General features: G+C 45.5%; 1 protein-coding gene across 2 annotated transcripts in view; it reads left to right on the forward strand.

Moving 5' to 3' along the window:
* ACAD8 (acyl-CoA dehydrogenase family member 8) overlaps positions 1-26202 on the forward strand; it is a 591584-nt gene that overhangs the window by 341852 nt on the left and 223530 nt on the right. The gene's annotated exons all lie outside the window — the stretch shown is intronic.

Raw genomic sequence — 26202 nt, forward strand, 5'->3', positions numbered from 1 at the left:
TCATAACCACAAAGACCATTCTGATATGTTTATTCGCAAAAATAATATCCTAAATTACGGAAATGGCACTCCGTTGCCTTGTTATTATTATGCCGTTGACAATGTACTTCCTAAATTACATACAAAATGGTTTCATCTATTTTTATACCAAATGAGTAGTTATCCATATTTGCGTGTCCGTGTACCTGTGTACGTGTGTGTTTGGTCGAGGAGTGGTGGTGACGTGATTATTCAAGCATTCCAATCACACACAACAACAACAACAGCAATAACAAAAGCAACAACTGCAACAACAGCTGCAGCAGCAACATCAACAACAACAGCACCAACATCAACAACAGCAGCACTAAAACAGCAGTAACAACAGCAACAGCAGCAACATCTTGTGATGGCGACGTTACGGCTGCTGCCCGGCTGCTTGCGGCTGGGCCCTGCTCTCACAGGACTCCGGCTAACTGAGCCGAGCCGTCTGGTCAAGCAATGCTTCTTCCCCTCCTCCCTGGACAATGGGGGGGGGGGGGGGGGGCATACCAGGAATATCTCTTGGCTCGGGTCGACAAAACAATTCCATCTCGCCTAAACGTCGCCAATGCTGCGGTGGGACTCGCCAGCAGACTCAGTCCCACATCCGATGTGCAGAAGGGAGTGCCGATCGGCCGGCTTTCCTGTTCAAACTACTCGAGTTCCGTAACCCACTGTGCTGTGATATTCTGTGGAAATGCAAACTTCCTACCCGACCATGCTCGTCACTTGTTGCAATACCTGACACATGGTTGTCCTGGAGATCTGGGTCAGTTCTTTATCCGCCCTACATCTACACGATCATGGAAGAGTGCCTTCATCGCCATACCGCTGCTGATGTTGCGTTTTGAGCCAAACCCTGGACCAGGACTCCTCAGCTTTGGTTTGGTCAACGCACCTTCCATAGTCAACAAGACGGCGCTGATCCATGATCTGATCAACGATTGTGGACTCGACATATTGGGCGTTACCAAAACCTGGGTATATGATGACTCGCCGTGAGGCTGCACCTAACAGATACGCTATTGTACATCAGCATCGTCGTGGGAAGCCTGGCATCGGCAGCCCACATGGTGTTGGGATCGCACCGATCCACCGTGAAGACATATGCGTGAAAGTCCTGAGCGACTCATTAACAATCACATCATTCGAGCTGCTACCTGTGAAAAAACGAACAGCATTCCGGGGCTTATGATCGCTGTCATCTACTCAACTGCCGTCTTCGCTGCTGTTGGAATTCTTTTCCGACCTTTCCGGTCTGCTAGACTCTGGATCACGTGGCTCTCACTACATCATCTGTGGTGACCTGAACTGTCCCGGACCGACTAGTTGTTGTGGTGAAATCAACAGCGATCTCGCCAAGATTATCGACAGTCACAGTTTAACCCAGCACGTCAGCGGTGCAACATGTCGCTTGGGAAACATACTGGATCCGCCGATGCCATAACTGTGGCCGACGTTGTTATCGAAGACGTAGGTATTTCAGACCACAGTCTCGTGACGTGCAAAGTGGCATTACCAATTATTCGCCAACCTATCACAACGATATAATAAATAGACTGGAAACAACTGGACCACAATGCTTTCCATCAGAAGATCAGGTCATCATCGGCGTGTCTAAATTCGGCATCGACGGTCAAGTAATTTGCAGCTCAATTAGAAAAGGACATCATGGCTGTTCTTGGTGAATTCGTACCCATCTGAACAAGTGCAAGGAGAATGGGGAAAGCGTGCAGTAACTGGCTGTCACTGGAGGTGATTGGTGCAAAGCAGACGTGGAGAAGGCTGAAACGTCTTTGGAAGAAAACTGGTTTCGAGTTTGTCCGACTTTGTCTGACTCACTTACAGAACCACCTGCACATCTGCCAACTGACTCCAAATTGAGTCTTGCAGATCGTTTTATGCACTGCGTGTCAACGAGTTGGCTCGCGATCCCCGTGCTCTGTGACACGTCGAGAAGGGTCTGCTGCACTCCCACCACCCATCAACCAGTCAACCCGGTCTGGGCACAGTACTTGTGACGTTTTTCGTCAATAAATAGTAACGATCAAAGGTGGTAGTTTCCAACTTGAAGGCAATGCATTCTCCCGGTCTGCCATCAAAGTTTGATCAACCTGGAAGCAATGCAAAACTCGAGACCCTGGAATCAACATCGGTGGTAGAGTTGTCGATGTTCATCGCACGGCTGCCAAAAAAGTCATTGGTGCTCGACTACACCCACACGTCGATTCTCAAATCATACTTGGACGTGCTTGCACCACTGATTGTCCACCTGGAAAATATTTTATTCAGCGAGGGCTGTTTCTGAAACTGGTTCCAAATGGCGCAGGTAACACCGCTCCTGAAAAAAGTTGGCTTGAGCCATAGTGACCCCGCAAACTATCACGCGATCTGAAACCTGAGTACGATATCAAAGTTCATACAGCGCCTTTGTCTGAAGCGGTTACTTTCCCACGTCGCTGCGACAGGCAGATTAAAGCCATTGCTGTCGGCATACCGGAAATTTCACAGCACTGAGACGGCTCTACTACAGATCACCGATGACCTCTACAAGATCGTGGATGACCTCTGCAAGATCGTGGATTCCCGGTGCAATGCAGCATTGTTTGGTCTCGATCTTTCAGCTGCCTTCGACACCATGGACCGTGAGATACTCACTGGGTAGCTAAGGTTAACGTTCGGTGTATCGAGTACGGCACTAGAGTGGATTGAGTCGTATCTACATGGTCGATCACAGTCCATCAAGTTTGGTGATGAACAGTTGTCGCCGATGCCATGCCTAGTTGGCGTATCACAGGGGTCCGTCCTCAGGTCCTTCCTATTTTCAACGTACGTCTCTACGATCACTGATGTTACCTCATCGCATGACATCAAATCATCAATATGCTGATGATAAAAATTGTACACCGCAGTGAAGTCAAAGTTAGATATGGAGAGCCTTCGTAATCTCGAGGATTGCACGCGAGCAGTGCACGTGTGTTTTGCACAAAACGAAATGCTGCTTAATATTGGAAAATCACAGGTTCTGCTGATTGGCACTGGGGGGGGGGGGGGGGGGGGGGATGGTGAAAGGTGTAGGTGGTCACAGACTCCATGATTCAGTTTTGTACTCATCTAAAGAGCCTCGGCACCATGCTCGACCAGCATATGTCGATTGATCACCACTAGCAAAATATAGTCAGGTCCTGCAGTTCTCATATCAGGCCTCTACGACACATTTGACCACTATTGAGTTATGACATAGCCAACACAGTGGCATGTAGCATAGTATCGACAAGGCTCGATTATTGCAACTCACTACTCTATGGAATGTCTGGCAAAAACATGACCAAGCTGCACCGTGTAGTACATTCTTTGGCACATGTTGTAACGGGTACTGCAAGGTTCAACCGTGTCCGTCCAGTGCTGGCTGACTGCATTGGCTTATGGTTGCTGAATGAAGACATTCTAAGGCCGCACTCATTACACACACAGTGCTTTCCACAAATGAACCACAATACCTTTGCTGATCTCGTCAAGGAGCATAAACATCACACAAACTCTGGTCATCCTCACAGCGGCTTTTGGCTAACCATCGAACAAAGACGGTCACTGCATCGCCCACTTTCAGATATGCATCTGTGGCCGTCTGGAATGCTCTTCCCATATTAAGAAGCCACTAGCATTAGGCACTTTTAAATCTAGATTAAAAACATATTTCTTTAGAACTGCTTTTGGTGTTTAGTTTGTTGTCCTACCCCCGCACCTTCGATTAGCAGTTGGCTACGTATGATGTGAAAGAAGTTCAGTATACATACCTACGTAGTTCGCCATGCCACAACTTCGGCAAACTGGGTGCAATTTCTCACCATTATAGCCAGTGGCACTCAGTGATTATGCCTGTCCTGGTTCACCTCTAATACCGCTTTTCCACTGCACATCCGAGCCGTTCCAGGCCCGTGTCGATCCAGACCCACAGGGCTTATAGGCACCAAGGTTGTACTTCCACTGCACAACCTGAGCCGTGTCACTGATGTCCCATATGCAATGTGTAATTGACTAACCCCTCTCCCGACCCTAGTTTCAGATGTCTTGCGAGGCCAGGGTATCACAGTTTATTTCTGGCTCAGCTCAGCAAACAGCCAGTGGAAAAGAAGTCGAACCATGAGGGCCCTGTGCTGGAGCGGCTCGGATGTAGTCGTGGAAAAAGAGGTACAGGTTGATGCTGGTTTACATGAGTAATTTGTATGGTTTGTATAGACATTACCACTGGGAAGACACATGTATGGTTGGGGTTCTCACCTCAGCACTCCCTCATGTGCTTTAGTATTAGTAGCACTTGCACCTACGCGTACAAGCCCACAGACACACACCCACATGCACTCATACAAGCGCACATAGACATAAACACACACTCAAACACTCTACTTACATTTGGGATTTAACCAATCGCAAGTCATCCTCAAATAGATATGTTTTAAATGAAATTTAAAGTCACCAGAATTGAATAGATAGCACATGTGAAGCAAGTTGCATTACCCGGGCATCGGGAAGAGCTGCAAAGCACCACTGGGGTTGCTGGGCTTAAAACTCTGAGCTGGATGGAAAAAAATAAATGGATGTTGCCTTATGGGGCTTGAAGGGCTGGCTCTCAGAGGGCATTTAAAGTCCTCCATGTCTTTCGCTTGCTCCGAGAGTCAGCGGGTGGGGTGTTTTTGAGGGTTGGGTCTATAGCAGCAAGCAAAGTCTGGAAATCCGATTTAAAATGAAGATTATTGGAAGGGGCTCCTGGCCTTGCCTTGACGTCCGTGAATGTGTGCCGAGATTAGTTTGCACGGCATTACAAATGGGATTGAGCTGGATTATCCAATTATGATAAGTAATCTATGACTCAACTGATAATCAGTTCGACTATTCGATGGATCGGATAACGCCTCTGTTCCCACCGTGTGTGGCTGGGCAGGCGGTGACATCATAGTGTCCTTGTGGATCGTCGGGAGTTTCTCGCCTTCGGGAGGCAGTGTGAGGTTCGCTGCCAATTTTAAAAAAAATTTCCCGATGAAATCAACCATGAAACTGTAAAATTGCAATATGTAGACCATGAATTGACCTGGACTTAGTTGACGCATTGTCCCAGCTCTAAAATACAATGCATAGGTTATGAGTATTAACTAATTGTTAACAATGCAATCCATCTAGGTGTAACTAGTTAACTAAAACGATCAACCAATGTCTATCTTGGTTTAACAGAAGGTGGTTGAACTTGGATTGCTCTGTTCTCCCTCATCGTAATGTGGAATTTCCATCTCTGGATCTCAATGGCCAACAAAAATGAGCGCTGCCCAAATCATCGGAAAATGGCAATACACGCGTTGGTCTTCGTCTACTATTCCCTATTCATGTCAGCGTAGAGGAAGGCACAGTCCGGCAATTAGGTAATGCCAGGTATCTCTTTTAATCTGCCTCCAATCCTGCCTTTTACAGAATAATAAATCACTTCTCTGGGCCGGTGTCAAGGACTAGTTGTGGTGGAAGTAGGCTATTTTTAAAAAAAGCACAATAAAGGAACGGCTTCAGAGTGAGACAGCTAGACAAAGGAGCCATTTCGTTGATCAAACTTAATTCTCGTTGGGTAAAAACCAGAACTATCATTCCCCTCCCTCCACGTTCCTTGCCTCCCGCCATCTTGGCTGCTATTGAACTATTAAACTTTGCTCCACGCGCTCGCACGTATGGACACTAATTGACTTTTTATTAGGAGCGCTGTGCAATTTAAGGAATGGCTCAAAGTGGAGGCTCGTAGGTTTTAATCGAGTGAAATCATTGATTGAGCCAATTCGTTCAAAGTAATGTTTACATAAATAACTGTATCCTTTAAAAGCACTCAGAAACATTAGTGTTGAGTGTACGTACGTTGGGAAATTTAGTGAATTTAAATCAAACAAAGGCTCACCTAGGAGGGATGTCTCCATGATATTTGCAGCGGAAATCCACGTACGGGTGGAGGGGTGGCGTGGTGGTTCGTGCGCCGTGCTCTGAACCCGGCGGCGGCTTGCGTTTGATTGATAGCCATGGCTCACATCTGTGGTGTTGAGTGGCATCTGAAACAATTCTGGGCCCTCCCCGTCGCCAACGGGCGCCGAACAGTTTGGCGAGGGATAGTCAAACAGTCCCCATGACCGACACGGCGTGTGGACGCCTGTATCCAGCAGTGGATTGATTGACAAAGGGCTGAAAATGATTATAAATGTTATCAATGTACATGTACACAAACACTTACATTTGGGCTTAGCTACTGTGGAGTAACGTTAGGTGAGTGACTTTTCTATCAACACCAGAATGTTACGGCTGAATCGGTGCACAGGAGACTCGGTAAAACTGCCACTGATGCTGTGCATAGACAGGAATGAAAGCCAAGTTCCCTAGCTCATTGCACAGTGCCCTCTGACATATACACAAAGACAAAGATCCCCTGCTTAGCCATGCTGGGTAAATAGTGATCATGCGCCCCTATTTAGGCCAGAATGGCGCAGACCAGAATCGTGCCCAGTGCTTGTGTTTACACACTGCACCAGGTGCTTATTTTCAGGTTGGGTCAGAGACTTCAGGTGGAGTCGAATATCACCCGTCTCTGATGTTTGCTATGGCTTGGTAATCGAACTCAGACCACTGGGTCCATGCTACTGCTCCTCACTCATACGCCTATAAAACAAATATCTCCCGTATAGCCTTAGCAGATTGGAGCGGCAAGTGCTGTTAGCACTTGCCGAGATATAATCGTCATCGGTGTTGGCCATGAGCGGGAATCGAACTTGGGTCAGCGGGTCCGTAGTACAGCGCACTGACCGTTGCACTATCGCTCCCCACACATATATACAGACATACTGCGTACTCTGACTTTCTTTGTAAATGAAAAATCAACGGTTCCGATTGCGCGAGCTTTTATTTCATGTTTTGCCGAATGGTTTGATTAATTACGTTCGTTGATTGATTGTCACCAACGGTTGCCAAGCGCGTTGAGTGCTGGTTATGGGTTTCATGAGCACATCAAGAAAGTCCACTTGAGAGCCCTTTCCCTAATGGGCGTGGGTTCAACTCCAGCATACGAGCGATTCACTTTGATTCGCCGCGTTGCCCAGTGAATGCCTCCCACAGGTCAACTTAAACGTGACGATGAGTAGCTGCTGCCCTGCTCGTGATGCCGAGGACGAGGGAATGAAAGCTACCGGAGCCTTCTCTTGTGCTGGCCGTGCTAATTTTCCTGCGCACTGCCACTCCCGGACGTGTGACAGTTGAGAGGCTCGAAAGTAACGTGTGATTTTTAAGTGAAGTTGTTTATTCTTTTGTCCTTCACACATGCAATGTGTGTACGTACGTGTGTCTGTGGGGTGTGGTTGAGGGTGGGGTGTAGCGGTTAGCGCGCTGCGCGATGAACCCGGGGACTCGATTCCCGCTCGTGGTCAACATCAGTGACGATTATCTGAACCGGTCCTGGACCTCCCCGAGGTCGACTCAGCCTCAAATGAGTACCCAGTGCGGTGTATAAACATCGCCACTTAGGGAGACAAAGGCGCCCGGGGTGTGGTGTTGGCCACCCACCCCCTCGTGTGCTGTGCCGGCCTTTATAGGTGCTCGCTAACAGCACTTGCCCCAACAGTCTGTTCAGGCTATAGGAGGATTTTTGTCTTTGTTGTGATATCCCTGCACCTACTGACCCCTCCACACTCAACCGTCTGGCTTATTCCTTAAATGCTTTTTCTGCCATTTACATTCTGGAGCTGTTTACCACCATCTCCAAAACCCGCCCCACTTTTTCCTCCCCCGATCCCTTTTCACCTTCCTTTCTTTCGTTCATTCTCCTCACGATTATTCCATTTCTCTTGGCTCTCTCTAACTCTTCCCGCTCCTCCGGCATCTTTCGCAACTCCATCATCGTACCACTTCTCAAAAAACATTCTCGAGATCCTCCTGTCCCTGCACACTTTCACCCTATATCTTTGCTTTCTTATTTCTCCAAACTGCTTGAACGCTTCGTCCACTCCTGCCTCTCATCCTACATCTCTTCCAGCTCACTGCATCCCCTCCACCAGTCTGGGTTCCGCCCTCTCCATTCCACTGAAACCGCCCTCCTTCACATCCACAACCCTGCTGGCCAACTCGCGTCACTCCGGTCTATCCTCTGTCCTTATCTCTCTCGATCTGTCTTCTGCCTTCGACACCCTCGACCACTCCATCCTCCTATCCACTCTCTCCAAACTCGACATCTCTGACACCCCGCTTTCTTGGATCCGTTCAGACCTGTCTTCCCGTTCACCAACTGTCTCTTTCAACCGCTTCTCTTGCTCCACCACCCCTCTCATGGTCGGTGTTCCCCAGGGCTCTGTGCTCGGTCCCCTTCTGTTCTCCATATACACACCTCCCCTAGAGTCTATTCTTTCTTTCTTCGATATCTCCTATCACCTCTTTGCCGATGACACTCAAATTTTCTTCTCCTTCAAAACCATTCACCCCCCGATCCTTCCCTCTCCGTGTCTCGTCCTGCCTGACAGCCGGAGAAGCGTGGATGACCGAACATTTCCTTTCCGTAAATCCTCCCAAAAGCTCGGTGCTTTTCTTTCCATCCTCTCGCTCACCCCCTCCTGCACCCTCCATTTATTTCCCACCCCCCGTAGCCTCTTCCCAAACTCTACCGCCCTGACTCTCGGTGTTACCTTCGATTCCACTTCCCACATTGGCAACGCCACTCGCACATGCCTGTGACCGTTTGTACAACATCAGGATGTTCCGCCCACTCATCATTGCCACTGCTGCCAAACTCCTCATACACACTCCCCCTTGTCTTCAGTTGTCTGGATTACGGCCATTCACACCTGGTCGGTCTCCCTGCTTACGCCTTCAACCCTCTCCAACACATCCAACACACAGCTGCACCGACATCTCACTGCTCTCCTCTCCTTCAACAACTTCACTGGCTTCCTGTCTATCACCGCTGTCTTTTTAAATTCTTCACCCTCGAGTATTCAAAGCCTTGCACGGTCTTGCCCTGCCCTACCTCTCTTCTCTCATTTCTTTATATGTCCCTTCACGCTCCTTTCGATCTCAATATGCCCGTCTTCTCGCTGTTCCGTCACCTCACTGCGCCGAGTCTCGCTTTCGTTCTTTCTCTCTTCTTGCCCCGTTGCACCCTGAGACAAACTCCCACTCCACGTCAGACTTTCATCCTCGCTTTCCACCTTTCGCTCGGCCCTCTGCTCCTTTCTGTTCTCGATCGCTTTTTCTCTTCCACTGCCTCCACCCCAAACGGTTCCTTCGCCCACCTCTTACCCAGTCATCTTCCTCCGACGCCCATAATTCCTGACCCGGCTCCGACATCTTGATTTCCATGTGCACCTGGCCACATCTCTCCCCCAGCCCTACACTGTGCTGTCCGGCCACCAGACCTCTGCCCCCACCACCCTCCGCCTATCCTCACCCGTGCCCATTTCACAACTTCAGGCATGTCCCCCATACTCCACTGCCTCTCATCCACGCTGCACCCATCAGACACCCTCACTCACCATCAGCTTCCACATTATTCTGCTTTGCCTACCCCTGCAACATCAGCTCCATTCCCAGCCCCTGTCCCTCCATCAATTCCATCACCTTCCTCACTGAACGCCGTCGGATTTCATCTTAAAGTGCCCTGGAAAAGGCGCTATATAAATGCGAAATAGAATATAATAGGCTATACGGGAGATCTTTGTGTGTGTGGGTGGTGCAGGCTGCGTGTGTGTAGGCCATGGTGCTGGTGGTGCAGGCTGTGTGTAGGATGGTAGTTCGGTTAGTGTGTGTGTGTGAAGGGTTAGTAACCCCTCCACCAGACACTATTTTACTGCCAAATATCACGGTGGAAATGCCCAACAAAGCTTGAGCTGGAGGGCCCGGAGGGACAGGCGTTCATGACGACTTCTGGCAAAATCCTATTTGGCAGGGCCAGACTGAACCCCCCCCTCTCGGGGTCCCTCAAGGAGCAGGAGACTTATTCTCGGTTCTTTCGGTAAAGTCACGTAGAAGGGAAGAAACAGAGCTGCGGACGGCTGCTTGCGTTGGGGCCGAAACGTCGTGAGAATTTCATTTTATTATGTTTTATTTTATTTATTTATTTTTCCCTTCTACATGACTTTACCGAAATAACCAAGAACATGAATCCCTGCAGTCACGAAAGCTTTAAATCGGAACAGGAGACTGTTGCATTTGGCCACGTGGAATGTTTGAACTCCCGCTGCGGAGGAGAGGCTGCCAGTCCTCTGAAGGAAATGGACCGGTTACGACCTGGACCTCTATGGAATACAGGAGATCCAGTGGACTGGTTCTGGAGAGTCCTCCACTCGGGGCACGAAACTGACAAACAACAGTGAATGGCATTGCTTCTAAGCCAAATAATGAAGGGGTGTGGATGCATGATGGCAAGGTGTGGGAAGCTGTGAGTCGCAGGTTGCTGTGGGCTAGCCTGTCCATCAACAAGGGTTGGGGAATGGTGGTGGTGGTTGCTTACACGCCTACCGTAGACGAACATCAGTGGAGGGATGCAGACAAGGGCGATGAGTCGGATGTCTTCTGTAACCTCCTGTCCTAGGTGCTCACTAAAGTGGCCCCTCGGGAAAGGGTCCTGCTGTTGGGTCACTCTAAGGAGTTGGAAGTTCTGCTGCTGAAATTGTAGCGTGCCACCAAGAGGTGAGGTCCTACCATCAGCCCCCCAAAATGAAGCACCTGCCTGGATATTTTTTATAATCCAATACTCCACCCCCTCAACTCCCCATGAGTGATGGGACAGTTGTGGAGAAAGGTGGAGAAGTTTCCGTACCCTGGGTAGTATGCGTATGACAAGCTCCAGTTTGGCAGCAGAGGTTTCACTCTGAATCAGCCGAGTGGCATTATCTTTTCATCAGCTGCATAGCGCTGTGGAGAAAATACCTTATCTGTTGCCCTACACAACGCTCTGGGTCTTCTGAGCCACAGTCATGCCCTCCTTTTTCTTTGCTTGAGAAACGTGGACCCTTTTAATTGAGCATACGTGCCGGTTTGAAACTTTCAGGCTGGCCTGCCTACGATCCATCTTGGATTTCACCAAGCTGTATTGTGTGAGCTCACAAATCCTTGTAAGAGCTGGACACATCCTTTGAGTGAACTCTTCCGGTGGGCAAGGCTAAATTGGCTGGATCATGTAGTCCGTATGCCCAACCACACCATGCCCAAGCAGCTTCTGTTTGGCCGGATAGAGAGAGCTGAATGGGCATGGCACGGGCTGGAGAAGAGATGGACTGATGCGGTACAGGAGGATTTGAAGCTGAGTGGACTTGCCGAAGACTGGTACTAGTGGTATCAAGATCGGCCTCGATGGAGGAGGCTCGTGAAGGATGCTACTTGGCAGTTGGAGGCAGTCACCCTCCAACTCTAGCAGAGGGCAGAGGAGCAACGCTTACAACAATGAGCGGGGCGTCGAGCGGCTAAAACGCAGCAACCCGTAGAACCTGGGTCTGTCCCGTGATCTCATGTCAGCGAGCCTTCAACACTTCAAGTGGCCTTGGTGTGCACCTGGCCTGGTACAAGCGGAATGATGATGTCACCGCCACTTAGTGGTGAACGGCGGTTATTGTTGTTGTGTCTATAGAATATTTATCCCTGTGTTAATCCCTGCTACGGGCTAGACATAAGTTAACAGTCCAGCAATGGATGTTAGAATCTATCAGCGTAGAGCTTTGAGCGTTATCAAGTCTTAAAAGTTCTCCGGGTATGCAATTGTGGTCGCCCAAAAAACAGCGCGTGGAATAAATAACGACTCGATGCCCGATTCCCGGAAACCATGAAAGGAATACACTCCGCTACTGCTGACACAGTTACCTGGCTCAAGCACATCAATTTAAACGTACAGCTCTGCAATCAACATCATCCACACGGAGGGGGAGAAGTAGGAGAGAAGTGTGACGCCCTCACATGCGTGGGTGTTCGCGAGGGTACTCCGTGTCCTCCCCATGCCAAACACTCTTTGTTTTCTTTCCTGCCCGTGATGGCCGTTTGTTTTGTGTTTGTAATTTTATTCTCGTTTTTGATTGTAAAGGACTTTGGTACCTTTGTTTTTACGACTGGTTTCTTTATAAAACGTAAGTATTCTCATTATTAGTCATGAAATTGGCCAAATATACCAGTGCTGGACCGCTGTGAAAAAATCTCTTGAGATTCAGTCAACTTGCCCGAGTAATTATTATCGTAAATTACAATGATCAAGTAAAGTCAATTGGGTCCTTCCACAAATGAGTGTGGCTCACTCCTGTCTCTGTTGTTCACGCTGAACATCTCTATGGCAAGGGGCAGTCTCTGCGTAGAACAACCACTGCGGACTTCCCACAAAGCGGTACATATTTTATTGAACCCAAAAGTAATGGTGGGCACAACTGACCCCGAACTCCCGAGTTCATTCTGCCACTTTAGTGTAATTCACCAGCAGCATGACAGGTCTCGGGCATTGGTTTTACCTATCCCTGTTTAAAATGATCAAAATTACCACATGCTTAAGAATTGATAATAGTGTAATGAATAATGTTGATAGTAATAGTAAAGGCCATTACGATAAGAGAACTATTCCTCTTGACCTATGTTATACCTTATTGGAGCATTCTAAATTCAGCATCACCCAGCCAATTGGCGGGTCACCACTGCGGTATATAACGCGTTAAGTACTGCACGTTAATTTTGGCACGTAGTTAAATAAAAAGATTTACAGATTGGATTCTAATGACACGAAATAAATCTGCATAGACGCAATAAGAATTGTCTTTGAACAATAAATTGTTATATATTACAAATAAAAAAAACCCATTCCCTTTGTGAAATTAACATTGTAAATCCATAACATTTTCAGTGGCAGTGGCATTTATCTTGTGTCATTATCTTGTAATGAAATCATTGTAAGCATCAGTGAATGGAAGCCCAGGGCACATTAAAGCCTTAGACAGCACTCCATGGGAGAATGAGAAGCCACTGTCCTTCATTCAGATTCTGGAAATAGTTACCTTCAACCACAGTAATTGGCACCTAAACTGACTTTTATGAACAAATAAACTTTCGTATCTCCTTGCAGTATAATTTTACTATTTTTGTATTTGCTTATATAGAGGTTACCATGTGGTTGAGCGGGTTTGTACTCTGCAATAAGCCAAACACCAATCATATCCTGGGTTTGAATCTGGGCAGTGACCCATGATGAAACCGGGCTCTCCTCAAGTCTCATAAGTTGATGGTCTTGGGAAGGTCACCAAATGACTGCACAGGAATGTCATATCACGCTTGGTTTGTCATTTGCTTGTTTGATTTGTCATTTATTTGGTTTCTCATTTATTTTTGGATGTTCTCCAACACGAGGTGGTATACTTTTTCACTACGAGAGCTCCTCATTGAAATTTAATTTTGTCAAGAGCACAACTGGAATATAATTTTGGGGGGTGAACACTTTAGATTTTTTATTAGATGAATTGTAAAATCTGTAACACTCACAAGTTCAGATAAAAAAGTACATTCAGAGGCATGAGATAATACATTAAAGAGCAAGTCTTTATATTATGACAGAAGTAACGACACCGACGCCGAAATGCACAGTGAGAGAGGAGGGAGTGAATTACAGACGAATGGAGCTGCGGCAGAGAACAGAATGATAAATGTTGGGACAGTGCATCGGGTCCTCATGTATGATCGGTATATTATTACTGCAAGTTTCGTGAATGCCTCACTGCTTTTGGCTAGTGATCGAACAGAGGCTGCCATTGCATTGCATGCTTTCAGAATGCGCTTCTGCGGCCGTCTGGAACGCTCTTCCTTCCGATATTAGAAAGCCACTGGCAGTTATGCATTTTGAAATTTAGATTTAAAACTAATTTATTTAGAACTGCTTTTTGTGTTTAGGTTGTTGTCTTTCCCTCGAACTTCCGATGAACATGAATGGCTACATACGGTGCAAAAGAAGTTCAACATACGTACAATGTGATTTTGCGTTGTACACAGTTTTTTGCTCCACATGCTGGAAGCTTCATCAGGAACTAAACTAATCGATATTAGAGTTGTTTTGGGTGAGATCGCGTAAATATAGCCGATTAGTAAGGTTTGTCACGTAAAAAAAACATGCCAATTAGTTACTAGTTCAGCACATCAGTGTGATGGAGAGTAAACCCACAGCATTTATTTTCCAAAACATTGGTCTGCTGAACTAGTAACTAATTGGCATGTTTTGTTAACGTGACAACCATAACAAATTGGCTGTATCAGGTGGTTGTGGTTTTAACGACACATTTATATTTATGCAATCCAACCCTAAAAAAACCTCTGTTATGGATAATATTAGTCACGAAAGCGTACGTGCTAAACTGAGCTAATCGAGTCACCCAAGTGAAATCTCGGACGTGATGTCAAACAGGACACGGCAAAACAGCACAACTGTGAAAGCATCGATAATGTCTCACTTATTGTTAGAACATCATTTTCAGAAGTCCACTGCTTTGGGCTGTTTTTTTTTACGTTAATGTTTTCACGTGGAGAAGAAAGCAGGAATGACAGAAGAGAACTCACAGGTTTTAAGAACAAACCATTAAAACCCTGCACAGATAGCTCCTTGCATACTTTAACATATCCCAGTCATGCCATTAATATTTCAGCACAGAGCTAAATGTGTGTTCCTCTTCTGAAATCCTTTGCAATCGCGGCGCCACAGAGCTCACGCCATCCGCGACACACAGTGATGCGGAGTGGTTGGCATGGTTCCTGGTGCACGGATTATTACACGGGAACCCCCCGCCTCCTCCTATAACATTTGCCCCTCTTGGTGTCCCCGCTCCTGGGCCTCTCCAGCGCGTAGGCTCCGTTGCAGTTGCACTGCCTAACGCACTCGATGTAGCTACGCCTCTGCAGCTGAGTGATTTCCCTTGCGCCGTTTGGAGGCGATGCCGATGTTGACCGATTTAAGTGCAAAACCGAAAGTATGAGCCATTAAAAGTTTAATGGATAATACTTAAAAAAACATTTTAATGGCTAATCCTTTTATGAAAATGATATATATATATTTTAATGGCTAATACTTTTATTAGCCACTAAACATTTTTTTGCCAATCTATAGCCTATAAAATATTTTTGTTATGTATTTTTTATATATATATTTTTATTTCATGCGTGGCCATTGGTGGATGGGTCTCGAGCGTGAAGCTCGCTACGCTTCAGAACGTTGCTTTTGTCTCTGGCGGGAGTCCGCCGCATCTCAGTGGCGCTGGCTGAGAATCGACCCCCAGATCCATCCCGACGAGTTGAGGTCAGACTTTGTCGACGCTTGTACTGCGCTCCTAAATTATTGTTTGTTTTGAGTAGTTGCTAAGAAATGTTGCTCGCCAATTTATTTTCTAAACAAATTTGGAATCGTTAAGATGAAGAAACAGTGTCAAATGGCTAGTGAGTAGTGCTAATTTACATATGTTGGCATAAGTGGTCACCAGTTTATCAAAACTGGGCTGATTTGACCCCTTCCCTCTGTGATCATAAGCAATTAATTATGAATCTACTGTTGGGTCAAGGCCTCCCCAAGTCTTTTCCATCTTTCTAGCGGGACCGTGATGTAAAATCTACCTAACACCTGCACACGAGCTGATGTCATCGCTCTGTCTCCTCAGTCGATGGACCCATGATCAACGTGTTCCCTCCTTTGACTGCCACTCTTGTCGCTCGTCCCACCCACCGTCTGTCATCTATTCGAGTGGCATGGAACTCCTGAAGCCAATTTACTTTCCTTCACTTCCTACGTACGTCATCAGTTTTTCTTCCGACGAACATGTACGTTATTAGAACGGAATCAGGAAAAATGGGAAGAAAAACTAAAATAAAATAACTTTATCCCGTGGCTCCCACACGAGCCCCCACAAGGCCATGCGGGAAGGTGTGTGGCACAGTTTTGCGCCAGCTATCATCGAGTTGCGGTCGCGTATTTGACACTGTGACATTTTCACTTTGTCGAACTCAGGAAAATAAGGCAGTGAATTAAACTGACGAGCAGACATTGTTTGGCAACCTCTGGGTCTGGTATTTTCAAGTTAATTCCACAAACTGATGCAAATGATGGCGCCGGTTTTTGATGTTTCATTACTTCAATTCAATTTAGTTCATAAAAAGACACTGACAGCATTGCCGAAGCAGTAGTTTATGTGATAATGGTGACGTCGTGAGGTGTTTTTTTTCTTTCTCCTGTCAAGACAGTTGCTAAATTAGAACTATTCAGAATTTTCGAACTCCGGAAAAAAAGGTTCACGAACTCCGTTCGTCGGGCGTGTGCCACAGCATTGCGACTACTGTGATTTATGTGCATGGTTGTTGAAAGCCTCTACGGGGTCGTTGTCGTGAACCTGAATTTGGTGCGGCTCATGAGGCGGGCCCCTATTTCCCACTTCGCAGGGGCATATTGTTTATTTATCGCGGCGGCTCTGCTAAATTGGCCGTGGCACGGAAACACGACGGCTCTCTCTCGCACACGGAGTGTTGTGAGATGTCGTATGTCGGCAAACAAGAGTGGCAGGCGCTCGGCTGAAGCCAGACATTGTAAAGTGATGGGTTGGTGGTCGTGGATGGGTGAGCAGATGGACGTCATACACGTATAGACCCAGGTCGCTTGAAGTTGAGACGGAAGCAACATTTCGCCGCGCTCCATGCAAAGTGACGTCAAGCAAAGCGCTCCCTCCCCGGAGTGGAATTGTTCACGTGTCCCCCACTTTGGTGCGCGTGTGCGACTTGCAGCCGAGCATGCTTGGAAGCCGCGCATCGCTTTCAATTTACTGGCGCAGATATCAGCCGCGTTGGCGAGCAAGCCCATCACAGATTATAAAATATAATCATGAAGCGTCGCTGCGGAGAGACGCATATGGGATGGAGGAATTATTTGTCATTAACATTCACTGCAATAAAGCCAGTGATTGTTTTGCAAGGATGTTTGCCTATATAAACATCTGGCAATTCACCAGCATTGGTTTTAGCAAGCCTGACTCTGTTGATGGGATACTGGATGTTGAAACCGGCCCAGACTGCTTTTATAGAAGCAATGCTGCTGATGAGATGCACTCCCAGAATGCTGCGCAGCTGATGTTTAAAAGACACTTCTTTTTTATGTGGAGAGACAAATATGGTAAAAGGAGGTGCTAATTTTTTTCTATAACAGATTATGTATTTTCACGCATGCTATTTTGTACCGAAACATTGCTAGAACATCTTACCCGCGTTTTTTTTTAAAGCAGTGAGTTTGATAATAGGGTTTTCCCCTTTCTGACAATAAAACAGGTGTTAAGATGTTTAAACACCAAACTGAAACCTTTGCAAGAAATCATATCACTGCATTAACCACATATACTTGTGGTGAATATGCAAACAAAAAAACATGCTCTGACAGTATGTGTATTGTCTTTTAAACTGATTGGTCCACACCAGAGACTGTCAGAATTTTTTTTTGCATGTTCACCACAAGTATATGTGGTTAATGCAGACATGATTCCTTGTAAAGGTTTCAGTTTGGTGTTTTAAAATTTTAACACCTGTTTCATTGCCAGAAAGGGGAAAACCCTATTATATTTTAATACTGGCAAAGGAGGTCTCATGATGTCAGTAAGTTTGATATTTACTGCTGGTTTGTAACTAATTCGGCACTTTCGTTTTATCTGAAGTGTAATTAATAGAAGCATTATAATGTAAATGTACAAAGTAGATACGTTAAACTTGGACGTGGCCGAGTGGCTCAGAGGTCAGGGCAGTCAAACGCTTGAACATAAGCACCATGAAGCTGAAAATGAACGGTCCTCATTTCACACATTTATTTTTCATAGTAAGCTCATAAACTTACTTGCTATACTTCCACCTAGAAAATGTCCATGGCCCTCAAAGTGGGTCTCCAAGTAATCCTACAAATGTGACCGAAATGTTTGACGATGGATTTTTTTTTTGTTGCTCGTGGTGTAAAGTGATATTCTTGCTTCATTTGCCGTTTGATCCATTGTTACGAAGGCTTTATGAGTTTGCCTGCGTGTGACTCGGCAGGAGGGTAAAAATATCGCAGCCGTGTGCATTTGAGCGTAAACAATCTCAGCTGTGCTGCCTGCTGAATTGACACCCTCAGCCATCTAATTGTGTGAGCAGTCATAATAACACAGCCATATAATAGACTTTGCAGGAATTAGCTTATGTTCATTTGAAAGTTTTGTGGATTTATTTTGTGCCAAAGATAAACTGATTACAAATAAATCAGATATAGCTCCTAAGGGGTTTGTAATATATATATAATTCAAATTCACTAATTGTGTTTTTTCATCTCTTTACCAAATTAGAAGAACGTAATTACAGTCGTTTTTTTTTCGTCTTTCCTCGGCCATGCTGACATAGAGTACAATTATTTCGGGGAATTTCAGCACCATGGATGAACTTCATAACCATACAGCATAACTTAATTTCGATTTAAAACTTTCGTGACTGCAGGGATTCATCTTCTTGGTTCTTTCGGTAAAGTCACGTAGAAGGGAAATAATAAAATAATAAAAATAAAACATAATTAAATAATTCTCACGACATTTCGGCCACAACGCAAGCAGCCGTACTCAGGTGAAGAACATATCTGTCGGGAAGACAGCGTCTGAATGAAACACCCCAGGCTTGAAGCGTATATTTAAGCTGGGTTAGAGGGGGAAGAGCGCCTTGACAAAATAATTTGCATATCAAGAGGAATTTAGCATATTTATGGCAAATGCAGATATGGGATTAGTCACTACTTGTGAAATGCGTAGGAGTTGGGCGGGAGGTTTCAAAGTCATAGTATGCCCGTGCATTATGCAGGATTAGCAGCATCAAAGGGAGGGGATAGGGGTAGCATTAATAAAGGGAAGGAATGTTAATAGTATGTAGCTGCAGTAACTAAACCACCACGTAAAAAACTAAAGTATAAACTACATAGTATCATCAGTATACTAAATATACTCTCCAATAAGCTGAGCTACTAACAGTAAGTAATACATTACAATTCTACGTCGCAAAAAAATATAATATGCTTCCAGCTAAACTTTTTTCTCTTACATCACACGGGTCTACCCCGTACTATATACTGCCATAGACAAACCTAACATTAAATTATATATTGTATTACTATACACCACCCTATACCTTCGACTATACATTGTAATATTACACTATGTATTATTCTACTCACCCTACTGTATATCACACTGCTGTATATTCACTATACAATTACGATACTATATATTACCTTATACATTGTATTAAACATTACAATTTTATACTATTTATTATTATACAATCTGCTATACACTATACCATTGACCGTCACATGAAAGATACTAAGAGGAAGCAACGAAATATGTCAATGGGAGAGTGGTGGTAGGAGACTTGCAGCGGAGCAAAGAATCCATTCCCTGCGGAGAATACAAGATATATAGTCAATGCAAGTGAGTGGACTGCGGTCTGAAAGTCACCATAAACGTGAACACAATCAGTTAAGATCCGAAATGGTGTATTACGTCCTTCCAATGATTGCTGAGCCAGAATCCATTTCCTCGGTTGAAATTGTCTCTGTGTTTGTATATGTGGATCGCCTCATGAACGAATCTCTCATGGTAACCAGATGTCTTGCAGAGAACCTCTGTCTTGGAGAAGTCAATGTCATGTGAGCCCACTGAATTGTAACAGTGATCTGCCACGGCTGAGGTGTTTGTCCTACCGTGTTTCAGGTCTGCTTTATGTTCACGGATGCGGTCCGAGACATGTCGTTTGGTTTCTCCAATGTAACTGCTACCACAGAGGCAACTTAGTTTGTAGACGCCAGGGTACTGTATGTCAGGAACCACATCTTTTACAGACGGGAACAGATCACGGATTTTATTTACTGTGTTGAATCGGACCTGGATCTTGTGTTTAATCAGGATTTTGGAGATCTTTTTTGTGACCCCAGCAATGTAGGGTAAGGTGATGGTTTTGAAAGGCTCCTCAACAGGATCCTTCTTGATGGTTGGAGTGATGGCTTTGCGGATTGTGTAGTCGGAGTAACCATTAGCCTTAAGAGCTTGGCGTACATGTTTGAGTTCACTGGCAATGTGTTCCTATTCGGAGATGCATTGGGCTCTATGGTATAGAGTCTTGATGAGGGAATTCTTCTGGGATGGATGGTGGTGGGAATCCGGTTTTAGGTAAGCATCCGTATGGGTGGCTTTCCTGTAGACAGAGTGGCTCATTGAACCATCAGGTCTCCTTTTAATTAGGACATCCAAAAAGGGTAGCTTGCCATCTTTTTCGATTTCCATGGTGAATCTGATGGCTGGGTGTATGGAATTGATGTGGTCGAGGAATTGGTCTAGAGCAGGCCAGCCATGTGGCCAAATGACAAAAGTGTAATTTACATACCTCTTCCATAAGGTCGGGCGTAGAGTGGCAGTCTGGATGGCGTCAGTCTCAAATTTCTCCATAAAAATGTTGGCTACAACCGGAGATAGGGGGGATCCCATTGGGGTGCCCTCAGTTTGTTTGTAGAAAGTTCCATTCCAGGTGAAGTATGTATTGGTTAAGCAGTGTCTCACCAGGGGGAGTACCCCAGTATTCAGTCCTTGATGAACCAAGTCTTCAATGATTGCGATGGTGTCAGGTACAGGAACTTTGGTGAATAAGGAAACCACATCAAAACTGACAAGCAGGTTGTCTGGGGACAGGGAAATTCCCTTGATTGTCGATACCAGGTCAGTAGAGTTTAGTACCGCAGAGGTGGTTTTTCCAGTGAAAGGCCGCAGGATTTCAGACAAAAAACGAGCCAGTTTGTAGGTGGGGGAGTTGATAGTAGAGACAATGGGACAAAGGGGTGTATCTTCTTTATGTATCTTTGGTAAGCCATATTATCTTGGTGGCCTGGCTCCAGAAGGTTTCAACGAGAACTGTTTGGTTTGATCAATTAATGCGGTTGAATCAGAAATAATAGTTGGTTTTAATGATGAGGCTGTTGGTGGGGTCTCTTTTTATTTTTGTATAGCTGCCATCGTTGAGTAGTTCTTGAATTTTGTTGTTGTATTCAATTTTGTACATGATGACAGTGGCATTGCCTTTGTCGGCTGAGAGGATGACAATGTCATCCCTCTTTTTTAATTGAGCTAATTCAAAACGTACATTGTCAGTAGACCCCCCATACGCAAGCGTATGCATTTGGGTTAATTTGGGTTAACCCCCCTCCCCCCTACATGCGTTCGTACCAGATGGATGGCCCCCCAAATACTTTGCCAACCTATTGTGATATTTTCAAATAGCGTTAAAAGGAGGTATTACCCATTTTTTTATTTTTGTGATAATCGATTACATATATTTACCCAGTTAAGCCTCAGTAAGTCTTGAGACTCTTTCACGAGATTCCTGCTAAGTTTTGCTATCGAGTCATTTTGTGGGTATATTTTTTTCTTAAACGTAAATTCGAACTGTGATAGGCTGTAATTTGGAGATCAAAGCAAAATAATAACACCCACTCCATTTGGCTGCTTACGAAATCAAGCGCCCACTCCACCCTCACCGCAAATGAGTACCTTTGTGCAAGTATTGCCAACTTTGTAGTCTCCAGCGTTATGGATTTGCTGTGCAGTTGAACAGAGTGGCATTGATGCTTGAAAGGCATTTACTGTGACAGCTGCAGGCTGTTGTGTAAACACCATGTCGGTGTAATGCATTTTTTTTTCTTGCCGGAGACAAATGGCATCTGAAAGGAAATATTGTCTGCTTTCAGGCAAGCAAGGAATTGGAGAAGAAAACACCCCCCACACTTTTTTCTGTTTGACTGCTCAGCTACGCGCTGCTTCATGTACAAATGTCGAAATGTAATTACCAAACATTTCGCATGGATGTAACCACTTTAGTCACATGTGTCGGACATGTGAGTGTTATCCATGAGCATTACCTTTTGGTTCATAACATTCACATCTTTGTTTTTAATATTGGTGATATTTATTTACATTCTTCCATAGTATTGTTGCTGGCGGTGCTTGTGATGGTCACATAATAAATGCATGTACATGTATTTAGCACAAATGCCGTGTTTACTATCGAAGTTGAGTCGACGTACTCGGGAATCAGGTGCGGCTCGCGGGGAGCGGTCTCTCTTCCCGTCTACACGTTGCAGCGAAAATTTGCCACTCATTTGGCTTAAAATGTAAATCTGATTGCCTGGGAGTGCGGGCGCGATTGTAATATTTCCCCCATTACTTAATCAGCGCTCTATTTACGTCCGCATCGACCGCTGCACAGCGACGGTGGCGCGCAACATTTTTTGTTCCCGCTGCCACTGCGATATCCGTGATAGCCCACGGGCAATGTTTCATTTGCCGCGTCCTGCGCACGATGCCTTTCCATTGCGGGGGGTGGGGGAGGGATAGTGCATGTCCCGTGTGATGCGGGGAGACGGTTGCACAGTGTGCGCCGGTAATGAGCTATCCCCGTTGCGTTACCTGGGTGGTGTTCTCTCCCTTGTTAGCTGTGGGTTTTCTCTGGGGCGCTTGTGACCACACCTCTTGGTGTAGGGGATTTTTTTCAGACTCAATGAATGTTTGCTTTTGTTCAGATAATTTATTTGTTACCCGGTTAGTGCTGTTTGTTGCTGGCCAACTGGCCGTTACATGCCTTTGGGCCTGTGCACAGAAACCGAAATAAATATGTGGATACTATTTGTGTTGGAAATAAAAAAGGGCCACTCTGTAAAATCAAAAGTTACCTTTGTAGTACGATAACAACTCAACACATTTTTCAACAAAACGGCCTTAAAAATTACATATATAAAAAAAATAGGCAATGTTTTTGGCATTGGTCCTTCTTTGTAGATTCACACGACATTTTGTCTTTTAAGGCCACAGAGCTATTGATGAATGTGTTGAGTTTTTGTTGTTGTTGGTTAATTGTGCATGTTCACCACTGCCAACGCAGATTTACCAGTATATCGGACGACATGTCTAGATTGTCAAATTCAAGTGCTTCCATCTTTAAGCGTGTCTTGATAGCCTTGAGCCAGTCGTAGAAACTCCACTTTCCTATGATGGGGACCAATCTTACCATTTGGACGAACATGGTTAAATTCCCACCCACTGCTAACAGCTTGAGCAGTGCTGTGAATGTTACCCAGACTGTGAGGGATGGTCGGAATTGACAACCTCCAACTGGGATTAGTCCTAATATCCTTTTGCTTATGAGTTGAGAACTCTTGCCACGGTGCCACCTCGCCAGTTTTAATATTTGTAGCAGAGTGAAACGTCTCTTGCCCATGACCCCCGATATTTTCTGTGACCCCAAAATTGCAACACCAAATTCATCAACGAAATTCCCCCCCCCCCCCCCGTGTTTTATGAACCGGGATTTCGCATCCAAAAGCGGTCGTGAAAGGTGCTAAACTTCCTCCTATTCACCATCATTATGTAGCATGTAAATATGAGTCATGCAGTGATCGCTGGCGGCTACTAAATTAATCATATTATCTCGAATTTGCTTTGGATAAGAGGCGCACAAGATGACGGTTTCGATGATTATGATGTAGACACCAACAACTATGATGATAATGATCATAATCATGCTGTTCCTCCTGATGTTACTGCTGCTCATCATGATGATCATAATGATATTCGTCATAACGTACACGATACACCTATACGATGTAGATATTTGGGTTTGCATGCAATCCCCAGAGACTCGGCTGAGATCACCACCAACAACTGCACTTAGAAGTCAGTTTAATCATGGGTCACTGCCTCGACACAGGCATTAGGCGCCCTATGAGCCACTCAGCCACCTAAATTATAAACTTAAATAACACTCCAGATTAAAATTGCTACGCAGCAGAGTTTTGCTTCGCTAAATTTATAGATAGAGCAACTCATGTGGGCCAATATATGATTGTGTGTGTGTGCGTGACTCAGACAAAACTCAGTGGGGAGCGGCAGTGTAGATTCCCGCTCACGGCCAAAACCACTGACGATTATCTGAACCGCTCCTAGGCCTCCCCTAGGTCCACTCAGCCTCAAATTAATACCTGGTGTGATGTGTAAACATCACCACTGGGGAGACAAAGGCAGCCGGGTGTGGTGTTGGCCACCAACCCCCTCGTGTGCCGTGCCGGCCTTCGTAGGTGCTCGCTAACAACATTTGCCCCAAACAGTCTGTTTAGGTTATACGGGGGGGCCTTTGTGCGTGAATCAAAAGAGAGACCTTATTGTTGCCAGCTAGTGCTGCTGGCTGGGCAACATGCCTTTTGGTGATTAAATATCATAGCAATTAATGAAAATAATTTGTATTTTGTAGCCCGTGGGCTTCCTGGATCGCCAAATGAAGTGCTAATTAGCAGAGCATACGTTTGTTATACTTTCAAATTAATATTAAATAATCCAAAACTCTGAGTAATACTAAAACTAATAACCTTTAGAAATTGTACGTGTTATAGTGAGGTGTTATCGTGGCGTGTTAGAACGGTGTAATCTAAAATGAAAGTGGTGCAGTTGATGGGGCATTTTACTTGCATTTCAAGGCTTGTGAGTTCAAATCCTAAACATACATTGATTAAACACATCATCCTCATGGGGATAATAAAATAGCTATATTTATTTGGATGTCAACAGTGTCCTGTGGAGTATTCGTCGCTGGTGACAGCCATGGCTGGAAATTGCACTCTGGTTGCTGGGCGAGTCGTGCAATGCGTCAACCGCTGAGCCACCACCCCACAGAATGCATTATTACTGAACAGAATAACTTTTCTTTGGTTTTGTAAAATAAAAAATCACCTGAAAAACAAAAGAGTGTTGGCGAGTCAGACGGTAACGACCGTCGGCGAGCGAGCGGCTGCGCGTGAGGCTTTGCGTAGCCGCCCGCGTGCGTGGCGTTTGATTATGAGCAGCTTGAGTGGGACGAGCAGAGAGCTGCTGTGTGGAAGGGAATGGGGGGGGGGGGACACATCGGGGAAGGTTGCGGATACCCGGGGAGCCGAATACCCCTTAGCCGACCATCCTTTCTCCTCGCACGAATGTATTTGAATTGAGAATCAAAGTTTAGGCTCCAATGTGAATCTATTATACACGATGCTCGGTCCTTATGTGCTCTGTGTGCGCGCGTGGGGTGCAGCGGTGAGGCTGTATTCCCAGAGATTTGAGCTTGATTTCAAAGCCATGCCCGCCATCATTTGAAAGTCGTACCTAAACCTGTCCTGGCTCCGTTCTAAGTCAATTCAGCCTTAAAATGAGTACCTGCTGCAGTATGTAAATATCGTAATTGGAGAGACAAAGGTGACCAGGCTTGGTGCTGGCCACAGCTCCAGAGAGACAAATATATGTAAAGAAACTCACCTCTCTGAACCGCAACATCGTAAGCTTATGTTATATCAGTGTTAAACCTGTGGATAACAATTCCCTGTCATGGGAATGTGTAATTTCAACCACTGGCTCAAAGCCACTGCCCCGTTGCTCATTTGAGACGCTGATATGCAGTACCATGTGACTTGGAGATATACATTTTTCTGAAACTGAGTGGGCCTCACGAGAAGATGCCACTGGAAGTGATAATGGCCGTTTGTGTAAAGAATGCATTAGCAGTAAGTATGGCCTTGATACGCAGAAAGATGCTTGCTAATGGCAGATTTTTTTTTTAAGTTCCTTTAGCCCATCTCATTAAAAAAAGTTTCAATAGCTTTTTTTTCATCGTGATGAATCACGACGTTTTTATTATTAACCTTGACAAAGTATGTTTCATTCTAGCTGTTCGTGTGTGTGTCTGCGTGTATGTGGAGTGGCAATGTAGGGAGTGATAGTTGCAGCGGTTTGCTCGCTGTGCTACGAAACTGGCGACCCGGGTTCCATTCCCACTCACGGCCAATATCAATGATGAAGAGCTCTCAACTGGTCCTGGACCTCCCCTATGTTGACTCCGCCGTAAATGAGCACTTGGTGCAGTGTGTGAGCCTCGGTACTGGGGAGACAACGGCGGCTGGGTGTGGTGCTGGCCACGTGCAACGTCAGCCTTAATAAATGTTTGCTCTTTTTCTTGGTTCTTTCGGTGAAGTCACGTAGAAGGGAAGTAATAAAATAATAAAAATAAAACAAAATAAAATAATTCTCACGACGTTTCGGCTACAACGCAAGCAGCCGTCTTCAGGTG

The sequence above is a fragment of the Lethenteron reissneri genome, chromosome 13, assembly GCF_015708825.2.
Source record: "Lethenteron reissneri isolate LAM-NWPU_2019-01 chromosome 13, ASM1570882v1, whole genome shotgun sequence".
In the NCBI taxonomy this organism is placed as follows: Eukaryota; Metazoa; Chordata; class Hyperoartia; order Petromyzontiformes; family Petromyzontidae; genus Lethenteron; species Lethenteron reissneri.